Raw genomic sequence first — 11,397 nt, 5'->3', positions numbered from 1 at the left:
CAATCATTTTTTCCTACTATAAAGATGTCCAGTGGCAGGCTGGGAGAAAAATGTCTGTTCTGTGTCCTGGGGAGTTTAAGTCACCCTCTGAGGAGGAAGAGATGGGGGTTCAAGTGGTTTGAAAGTAAAGTTAGGCTTAGCAGCTGATTTTAGCAAATGCCCACAGATGGTGTGATATGAAGGAGGGGAGCCACCAGCACTAAATGTCACCTGAATAACAGTGGCTGTGGGCTGTGTGTGTGTTCTGGAGAAGGTCACAGGACCTGTAGCATGTGTTGAGCCCCTGAGCATAGACTTGTTGGTTGTCTGTGCATCCTAAGCCACCAGAGCTGAGACAATGTCTCCTGAGGCTCAGCTTAGCATGCATGTTCTCAAGAGGAGGGCTGTAAGCATCTCAATTTCACAATACAATATGAGGCTTTAAATTTCCCCTGTGCAACAACTTTGAAGCCTAAATGGTTTGAGGGTTGTGGAGATTTTTGGGTTTTTTTTCTTCCTTAGCATCTTCTGGCTGCAAGTTTTCCAGTAGTGTGATAGACTAGGTGGGAGGGTTGTGATAATGTCCTCATGGGGCTTTGTAGGCTGCTGTGAGAGTAACAATTAGAAGCCAAGCCCTTACTCTGCTCTCCGCAAAATAGAAATCAAGTGAGAGATCTCATTATTCTGCCTGTTGTGCCTTGGTCCCTTCTTAGGTTTTGTGCATTCAAAAGGAAGCAGGAAGCTCCAGGTAGAGCTCTAGGTACAGTTTGACTTAGCTTTCTATATCAGAGAAGCCACAGATTGAAAAGCTTCAGTGGTGCCATTTGAGGCAACCTGGGCACGTATTCCAAGATGATGAAACCTGCCTGCACTAGCACTGACCTTCCTAAAGCCAAATCTTCTCCCTAAGTGTCTGTTCCTTGGTGTCTGCTTCATCAGAGCACAATTAATGAGAAGAGCAGACTAATCAATTAATGGAGGGACTTACCTTGAGAAGAAAATGAGTATGCTCTAGGCCAATAAAAGTACCTGTGACTCTTATTTTATAATCTTCAAAAGATAATTTTGGTCTGTGGATAGAGGGTTATTATTTGCTGAAAACTGAAGTTAAAAAAATCTTACTTGGAAATAGTTTATTTGCAATTCAGGGTATTTGTGTGCATGTAAACATCTGTATATTCTTACCATGTTCTTGCTAAGTTAATTTTTATACATGGGGTTATGATTGCATATTTTGGCACCTGGGTACTCCTCCCCCCTCCTTCCCAAGCTTGCTCCAGCCAGTGGCTGTTTCTTTTTCTGTCTATCCCACTTCCTTTTCTCTGGCTCCTTCCAGCTGCCAGTGTGTTCTGCTCACCCCACTCTTACTGACTTACAGCTCCTTTTCCTTGTGGCAGCAACTGCCTCGGTTCAGATCTAGGTATATTCCTCCTTTTTTGGCCCACTTTCAGGTAGCTTTGCTGTGCCTTTTCATGGAAAACAGCAAGAACTTTGTTTTTCAAAAAGATTTTTGAACCATTGGTGCAAGGACTGAGCTGGATAGGAATGAAGACAAGCAATTTGGGAATAAGGAACCAACAGGTTGGACACACAAAGCAGTCTGTGCTGCCCTTTGGTTTGATGTACCAGTTTTAGAGGCCTCCAGACAATAACCACATGTTTTTATTCTGCTGGTAAAAAATTAGTCTGCAGCAGAACTTAATATAGATGGCTGTGTGCAGCATTTTGCTGTGGTGATTGGAGAAAAATCACACCTAAACCAGAAAATGCTCTTACACATATACACAGGCAATTTCTTGTTCTTTCTCCCTCTCAATATTGGTGTCTTGTCCAGTATTTCCTGGTTGCTGTATTTGGGATCACAACCTGCACACTTTGCCAACTGTTTATTATTTTTTAGCTCACTGGAGTCTGACCCTGTAGATCCCATACCATTGCCTAATATCTTCATGTGTGACTAGCTCCAAAGCAAAGCTCAGTCTTGGAAAGCTGAGAAACCTGTGTCAGCTTGAGGTTGTTTGAATCAGATTTCAAAAACTTCTTGGCAACTCCAAATGTTTTTTTCCTGCTTTTTTTTTTAGCCTTAAGTATGGATGTGCTGGGGTTTCTAGCTGTGTTTCCAAGGAAATATTTGTGCAGGGGTGGAGGTGAGAGCTTGGCTATCTTTGATTTAGTGCTGTCTGTTCACAATCCATTTTGTGAAGTTTAGAGAGGGCATATTTTCCTTCCATTTGTTCAGGGCTTGAGTCATGTGCTGTTTTACTGCCTGCTCCCTTGTGCCACGCTGCTTTTCCCCAGACTGCACATCACCAAATGCCAATCAATTTATGCTTGGCTGTGACAGAAGACAAGCAGGAACTCCAATTGCTTTCAGCTCCCTACCTGCTGCAAGTCACAAAGTGATAGGTTCATTTTCCCAGCCTTCTGGATGGGATCATGATGTGGCTGCTTCCTGATCCTGGAGGTTCCAAACTCCCTGCCTGTCTGTATTATCAGGAGTGAGTAAGGATACCTGGTTGGGTGGCTTTGGGGACCCCAGCTCCTTAGGGGGAAGATTCACAAGCAGGATCTCCTCCCCCTGTCCCCTCCGCCAAAGGTGATAGATTTTGGAGGCAGCAAAACATGATCACATGGCAGATAACTTTTTGGGAACTTCAGATACTCTCTTGTGCATAATTTTTTTACTTCATATCCCACCAGCTTGAAGGATTTTAACCTGCTTTTCACTGTTAATTGGGATGGGTATAGTGTTTGGAATTTTTTTCTTTACTGTGTCACAAAAGAACACCAGATGCTGCAATCACAACCTTCCATGGACATCACAGTTAAAATCAGTTCACCACAGATGCTGCCTATCAATGCAGAGTGGAGCAGACCTTCCTTGCTTGTCCACAGTTTACTGTTGTGTCTGCTCTGACCCCAGTGTGGGCTCTCCACCCTGCTGGTGTCCCCAGGAACTGATGTCCAGCAAATGTTGTAACCTGTACATGCTTATTCTGCCCTCTGGGAACTAGTAGCACATGACACTGCTTTAGTTAGCAATCATTTGCACATTGACTACTCTTTTCTGTGTAAATATCTCCCAGATATAAAGTTTTCTATGTTACATACAAGTTTGACCAGCTCCCTGCTTGACCTGTAGCTTTTTGCAATGTCAGTGTCACTAAATGTGGGGTTTTTTCTGCAGTGCAGTATCACATGCAGTGACACATCTAAAACAAAACAAGGTCCATCTGGTTTAATGTTTTATCACTCATCATGGCTCCAGATCTTGCTCTGGGAAAACATCTGCAGTTCTGGAAATGGATAGTTAGGTTATTTCTGTCCTGCTAACTGGAAGAGGGCTGGAGTTACGAGGCACTGAGTGGCACACAGCCTTGCAGCTTCAGCCAGCTTCCCTCCTAAGCAGAAGATCCTACCAAGCTGCAACCCACTAAGTTGTGTTTTTATCACATGAAACTGAGCATATGTGCTGCACAGCCCAGGGCTCGATGGAGAGGGCTCCTTCAAGCAGGTCAAATAGGGCTGGCATGAGAGCTAAAATAAACCCATGTGGGCAGCAGAGGTCCAGGACTGAGCCTCTGCCTTTTCTTTTTTAATTTTTTTTATCTTTTTAAATCTATGTCTGTCAGTAGAGAATAATAAATTAAAGAATATTCTGATAGCACAAATCATTTTTAATTTGATTACTATTTCCTGAGAGCAACTGTTGAATTTACTGCCTGTTGTCACCTGTCCCCTGTAATCGTGTAATTGAATTATTTATGTGAATCTGCACTTTTCTCTCAAATCTATCATACCACTATGTAAAAAGAGAGAATTTTATTTAAACCTCATTATTCTTATTGTATATATAAAAAGTAGTATTATGATTACTATTTTTCACTCACAAATGTATTGGACTGCAGTCCAGCATTCTGTCCAGCTTCCTGTAGCACTTTATTCTATTCTTGCTTTGTTATCTGGCTATTTTTTTTTTCAATTTGGCTTAAAATTACATTTAAAAAACATTTTTTTCCCAAAATATGATCCAATTAGAAATGTCTCATGATTTATTTGAAAATATCTAAACAAATTTCCTCAATTTTTCTCTTGTCCTCTGGTATATGCCATCTGCACACTTGCAGAATTGTGCTGATGTGTGAGATTGTGAAACAAAGCAGCTCACATAAAAAAGATAATTGAGAACTCTATTGGCCCAGCTGTTCTGTGAGACTTGCTGAATGTGAAAAATTCCTCCAAAATACATAAATTGCTTGTTACAATTCATTCAGTTTTATTAATCCTGGTTAATATTGCCCTGGTAAGAAAGGGCTGAGCTTCCCAATTTTAAATCAGTGGATGTTTTCATGCTGACATCAATAACATTATCATAAATAGTTTTATATGAGCGAGTTTCTTTTTAAGCCTTTTTTGGCTGGTCACTATTTTAATATAGGCTACATACATATATTTAATATTTGTCACCTGTGCAGTGAAAACTGCTTTAATACAAACCAACAGTGCAAATAATATTCTTCTATTATATCTATTTCAAATATAGCATCTACAGTGTATGTGTAACTGAGGACAATACAGCGCTGAGAATAATATTTGCTCATTGGTGACATACCTAGTTTTTGTAGCTATTGTGAGGTCTGTCATGAATAAAGATTTGGGCATTTTTGTGCCTGTGTGAAAAGGATGATATCATATGTCTCTGACAGCATCTACAACAAATGAATAGGTGGTGGAAATGTCTTTGCTCATAAAATGTCCAGAATGACCCATCTTTTGTCAGCATACCGGCCAGCAATGGGCACAAGGGCTTCTAGTTGCCCCATGCCAAGTTTTGAGGCTATAATCTGGTGAGGGAGAAGTAATACGCCACACCTGACTTGCCAGAGATGTTCACACTTCCATATCTAAGGTGCTTGCATTATGTAAAATAAGACCCAGGCAGAAATTCTGCTGGTAATTCTCCTGGTAAGGAGGCTTTTTTTGTTCTGCTTGTGTTGTTTTTGCCAGGTAGTGATGATGCTTACAAAACTGAAAGGAGGCTCCAGCCGGCACCCACTGCTCCTCCTGTGAGCCAAATGCCTGGGAGTGCAGATGGCCTTTATGACCATTATGGGCTGGAGACACATTCAATGAAAAGTAATTTAAGTTCTTACAGAAAAAGTATACGAATGTGGGTTTGTTCCCAACACGAGACAGTCTGAATCAACAATGGGAATGGGCCGGTTACCAAAGAGTCTGCTGGAGCAAGTTCCCACTGCCAGGGCAGGATCTCCTCTCCCTCTTGGCCATTAGAGGGAGGAAAAAATAACAGACTATAAGAGCCACTGAAAAAAGGACCAACACCAAGAATGTACCATGGGTTTAATACCAGCTCCTCCTCTCAAAGTAATTATAGTTGATGCTGCCCAATGGTTACCGATGAACTATCTTTCATCGTTGGCTTTTGTTGGGAGTCAGTATTTTGGGTTGAACATCAAGACCAGCACACCCTGGTCAGCTTCTCACAGAGAGTAAAACAGGACTGAAGGTGACAGGGAACATCATGCTGCTTCAGCCATGGAGACAGGCAGTCAAGTTTGGGCTAGACCAAAGCCCTTCCTACGTGTTCATCTCACATTATATAACTTTTATCCAAAAGTTCACCACAGTGCTAATATTAAAGTGAGAAAAGACCAGGCTAACCGAAATACTGGTATTTCTCATATTATCAACTCCTGAGTACTCGGAAATGTGGTATTTGCTAAAAATGTACTGGTAAACTCTGAACTTTTCTTTGAATTTTATGACATGACCTAGATTTAGGTGATGCAACTAACCCTTGAAATACCATTTTCACCTAACTTATTCCTACTTATGAGCAAAGGAGATGACACATAACCATACCTATGGCTCCCCCATAAGGAAGTACCTCGTGTTTGTAGGGCATTAATTTTTCTTAACAGGAAAATTAACTCAGTATGTGCCTCTGAAGGCTCAAATTCTGCATTACTCCTAAATTCCAGTGCTACATGTTTTGGTGTTTCTTCTGCTATGGAAGCAAGATGTTTATTGGAAGTCTGGCTCATCGCTCCAAAGCTACTGATGAGATGGATGTGATCATGTGTAGCTTTCAACATAGAGGAACCTCCATTTGAATTACAGCATGCTCCCTTCGTTATACAATACAAACTTTTCTCTCTAGTATTGTCCCTCTTCATCTGTTTGGATGTGAAAATGAGCACTGCTCTCAGGTATGTAGAGTGTCTAAGGCAGAACCTTATTTAATGTAGTGAAAAATCTGGAACAGTAGTGGGAAACGGCACGGAGGTCTCTGCAAATGGTCATCACCAGTTAGGACAAGCTCATGAAGGTTTGGATGCCTTTACTAGAGTTGTGATGTGCTCTGCTAGAATCACAGCATTTAAGAGGAAAACTGCTTCCAGAAAAGCTGCCAGATCATTTCCATGTAGAAGACCCACCCTCACTATCTGTCTTTGCTTTCAAGGGTGCATATTTTGCTATTTTGGACATGGTTAGAACTGCCCCCTCCTAATCCAGGTAGAGATGTAAAGAGAAAGCATGCTGGTGCTCTCTGCCCCAGTGGTAATAGGCCAAATGCTGTGCTAACATCAACCCACAAATTAGTCCAGGCTCTGTATAAAACACGGTGTTTGCTCAATGTTCAGAGGTGCTTAAATATTCAGCCATGAAGAAGAGAGACCAGAAAAGCAAGGAAACATTTTCCTCCCTCATTGCATATTGTTTGTGTGAGAAGGAAAAAATTGGCATCTGGGCCTACCCCACACCACACCATGTTTCTCCCAGGTTGTTCCCATGTCAGCAGTGCCAGCCACTCTTTGTGCTCAAGCTTCCCAACCACAGGGCTACCCAGCTGTGCCTTCAGTGGTGAAAGAGTGGTCATTAACTGGCCTTCAGATGATCATTCTTTGCAGGCATCTACAGAAGAACCCTCAGCTTTTTTTAATTACTGGGGCTAAATCTAGGATATCAGGTACCTGTAATTTTTTCTTTTTGTCCTGAGCTTTCTAAACTAAGCAATACTGTTGAGTTTTCAGGGTGCAGATTAAAAGGAGCAATGATCCAAGGTGACAATCCAACTCTCTTTTTGTGAAGAAAAGATTCCCAGATTTTACAATGCTGAGTTCAGTGTGTGCAGGCTACCTGTGAAACTAGGTCACATCTTCAAGCTGTAACTTAAACTAGGTCATACTTTCTGACTAGTAAAGAGGGGGAGTTTGAGTTTCAAAAGCTCGTAAATTATCATTTCCTGGAAAAGACCCAATGCAATGAAGTGCTATCCAAAAATCAACCAAGCCAGCTTGACACATAAGAGGAAGTTCATAAAACATCACTTTATCTTCCTCTGCTTCATGAAAATGGAAATGTATTTCCTTTTCAAAATAATTGGTTGTGCACACATTGATTGTGGTTTTAGCTGAGTAATTTAAAGTTTTCTGAGCAGGAGCATTCAACACAGAGTTTTCTGGTTCCATTCCTATAAATCACATAAGGGGGAGGTTTGCTCTGGCAAGTTTGCAAGACACCTGGGTTTGCGGGGGTCAGAGGAGAAATTTAGAGCTTTCTAAATTCACCAATGAAACATTTTGACATTAAGAATCCTCACAAATACCATACAAAGTAGATAGCTCTCGGAAATTATACATGAAAACTAGAATACTCAGTGGGTTCTTTAGACTCAGTAATGGGAGAAGCCATCTCAGATGCTCCCCACGTCTGTGGAATCAATTGACCAAAACTAACCTTTCTGACAATTTGACGTATCTGTGCCGATTCTTGCAAGCATCAATTTCTGCACAAGAAAGGTTTGATATCTGCAGGTTCTTCTTAACATTCCCAGTGAGTCCTAACTCAGCGTCATAGCAAACAGTAACGGACAGTATTTAGGACCATAAATAATGCACTTGGCCAAAAGTATCTGAATACAGAATAATAACTGCAGTGACTGATCTGGCTGAGATTTTTGACGCTGAATTCAAGGGTTTAGCTACTAATTTTCTGGAGAGCTGAGCCCTGAAATTCTTTCACTGTCCTAGAAAAACCCAATCATCTGAATTTTCCTGCTTGCTGTGCGGAATGAGAAGTGTACATACTATAAGGACTGTAGGGAAGAATGAGCAATGCTGGGATGGCTGTTGAGAAGAGATAAAACAGAGCCACATTTTCCCCAAGTAGGACCTTTGTCCAGCCCCAGTCTGGTGGGGGAAGACTCCACTTGAGTCTAATACTTGCTGGCTTGCATGACAACACATCTCTCCTCTGCTCAGGGGAAACCCTGCAGCCAGCAGGCTTGAGAATGCACGCCAGGGACTTTTGCTGCCTTAATTTTCTCTCCTTGTGTTGACTGCTTGCTCACATCCTGCTCCTTGTGGCATCTCTGCCACCCACCTCTGCTCAGCTCAAGGCCCTCCTCACCGCTGTACCCTGTTCCTCTCCCTCTTTGTTAGCTTGCCCGGGGGTCCCACAGCAACCTGTTTACCACCCTTCAGAAGCCCTACATCCATTTGGCACTGAAAATCTTTGCCACAATGACTTCTTTTTTGGTTTGCATCTGCTATGAATCCTACCTACCTCCACCAATGCCCAGAGACAGCTTTCTGGTGCCTGTGTAACCTCTAGTCTGGTGAGCTCCTTGGTTAATCTAATAACTCTGATCAAAGCTAACAATGTTTTGCATGGAGCTGAAATAACTTATCCCAGTGGGTCAGTCAATGAGACAAATGGAGTTTTTTTGACCCTTATTTGTACACACTGGAAAGCTTTCTCTCTCTGCAGCACATACAGAACAGCACACCTCCCTCTAAGGGAGGTGAGGCTTATTCATCTTCCTCTCTTCTTCCCCAGCGTTAGTACACTGATTAAGATGACTAAGAACTTGAATCCTGTCAGGGTCCTTCCATGTCTTGTGTTTAAGGAGATGTTAGCCCCACTTCTCCAGTGACTGACCCTGGAAAGACCTCTCTTCCTTTCTTGTTTTGTGTCTAAAATCTAAATACTCTAAGATCAAACCAGACTTCTATTTCCTATCAGCCTTCTCTTCGCCCCAAACCACCAAAGATCCCCAAATGAGAAGTACCATAAAGGGACCAGATTTAGGTACCTTTTAGTGACACATCTCATTGCTTTTTAGCAAGCAAGGGGTAGATACTGAGATATTTGCAGTTTCTGATTTAGCCTCAGTTGCAGAGCCAAAGGAAGTATCTGCATTAACCAGGATCTGTGCTGCTTATCGCGCTCTGAGCCAGCATCCACAGCGCTTAAACTGCACCAGAAATCAGCCACTGGCAGCCTGGAGTGGTATAACACAGCAAGGCAGCTGCACTACCGAGAATTTCCTCTTCATTTGAAACACATCATAAAAAAATCTGAAGCAGGAAATGGGTTATCTGGTAAATGATGCTGTTATCTGGTATAACCTCAGCACATGCTAGAATTCATCGCCTGCCTTCTAGTCCTGGAAATCAGTTCAATTGTGTCAAGCTCTTATTCATTTATTTTCTCCTAGTAAAGGGGCAGACATTCACACTCCACTCTACTTCGTTATCTGTGGGTTATTTCTCCAAAATGCTACTTTCACCTAGGAGCTGAAATTCTCAAAATTTGCCAATGCAAATTAGGCAGTAGGGTTATGATGAAATACATACATACATACATACATACATACATACATACATACATATATATATATGTGTGTGTGTGTATTCTTATGTTCTCAGTTGTTTTTAGATATACATTCACAAATAAAAATTCTCTCTTCAAAACTAACTGTTAATTTTGTTTCCCTGGAACATCAGCAGCATGAATGGCTCCAAGAAAATTCTTGTGCTGGCTGATAAAACACATCCCTAATAAATATTTAAGCATTATGATGTCGGAGAAACACTACCATTAACTGCCTAGATAAGATGGACTGCCACTAGTAGGGCACAATGGTCCTTAGCCTTTGAAGTGCTAGTCATGTGAGGATTAGGTTTCTGAGACATTTTGAAATCGCACTTTAAATCTTTACACCACCACAGTGGCCCAGGCAGACCTGTTTGTTCTTGGTGGGTATGGCTTTCAGTATCAGTGGCAAACCCCAGGTTTCTGGGGTCACCCCACAGATGCCTTCCAGGAGCAGCTGCACAAGTTGTCAAGAGTAGGTGGAAACAGGCTACTGCTGTGCTCCCAGAAGATGAGAGCCCAGAGGGAAACATCACCTCTTCCAGTGTCAAAAGGAGTAAGGAGGGCTCAGAAGAGGCTGTGAGTTCCCCCTGGTCACTAGACATGTGGTGTGAGGCAAGGTCCTGGTCTGTGCCAAAGGGTATGGCTGTGCTACTCAATAAAGGGGGGCAGGGTGAAAGTTTGAGCGCAGGCTCCTGTGCTTTGTGTGCTGTCTGCCTGTGGCTCTGCTGTTTGCTGCTGCAGCCCTGCTCTGTCCTGGGCAGAGCTCTCTGCAGGATGGCCTGGAGCCCACCTGCGGGCTTGGCCTCACACACATCCCTGGAACTCTGCTCTGTACCAATATGGCCTGCAGGACTCAGCAGAAGCAACTTGTGGTCATCCTGGCCTGGAAACAGATGGTTCCTCAGAAGGAAAGCCTTCGGATTAAAAAAAACCCCAACAACAAAAATCAACAAAACATACGAAGTAGAGGTGGAAATTACAAAAGAGATATCAAGAATCAAAGCAACCTCATGGGGAAGGTTTCTGGCTGCTCATCTGAAGGCTCTTATTAGTGGGTGTCAGGTGAAATCAGCTGGCAGTTTCCATGTTGCCTGGGGGTAGGGGAAGCAAGGACATGTCCCCATAGCTCTAGCAGCTGTAGCTGGGCTGCCTACCCTTACCTCCTGCCCTGTGGTTGGAGATGCGCTGAGCAGGATCCAGCAAGGCAGAAGGATGAAGAACTTAGCTTTGCTTGCTGGGCACATAAATGAGGAAGAGGAGCTGACTGGAAACCGAAGGAGATGAAGTGGCCTTTAGCCTTCCCCTTGGCAGGCTTTGGTTGATTTGATTTTTTGCCACCATGAAATACAGCTGAAAGAGCTTTCCAAGTCAGCAGCTGCGCTGCTGTCTGCTCAATGTGCTTCACAGAAAATCAAAATATTTTGAACAAAATTGAAAATTTTCTCATGCAAAATTGCCCTTTTTTTTCTTGTGAGGACAATGTTATTTTCCCACTGAAATAATTCCACTCATCTCTGTGTTGCTGGTGCAAGACTGACATAATAAACTGGGAAGTAAGAATTCTGTGTGGGGTGAATCTCTTGAGGATGTGTAAGTCCAGAGAGTCATGACTATTCAAGCTCTTTTGCTTGTTTTTGTCTTTCACACTGGTTTCAACCATACTTCCCTCTGTCATGTTCTCACAATGTCTTTATCTTCTTTCCTGACAGCCTGTTTGCTCCCTCCTTTCCCGTA

This window comes from Melospiza melodia, chromosome 2, assembly GCF_035770615.1.
Source record: "Melospiza melodia melodia isolate bMelMel2 chromosome 2, bMelMel2.pri, whole genome shotgun sequence".
In the NCBI taxonomy this organism is placed as follows: domain Eukaryota; kingdom Metazoa; phylum Chordata; class Aves; order Passeriformes; family Passerellidae; genus Melospiza; species Melospiza melodia.
This window is presented reverse-complemented; position numbering follows the sequence as displayed.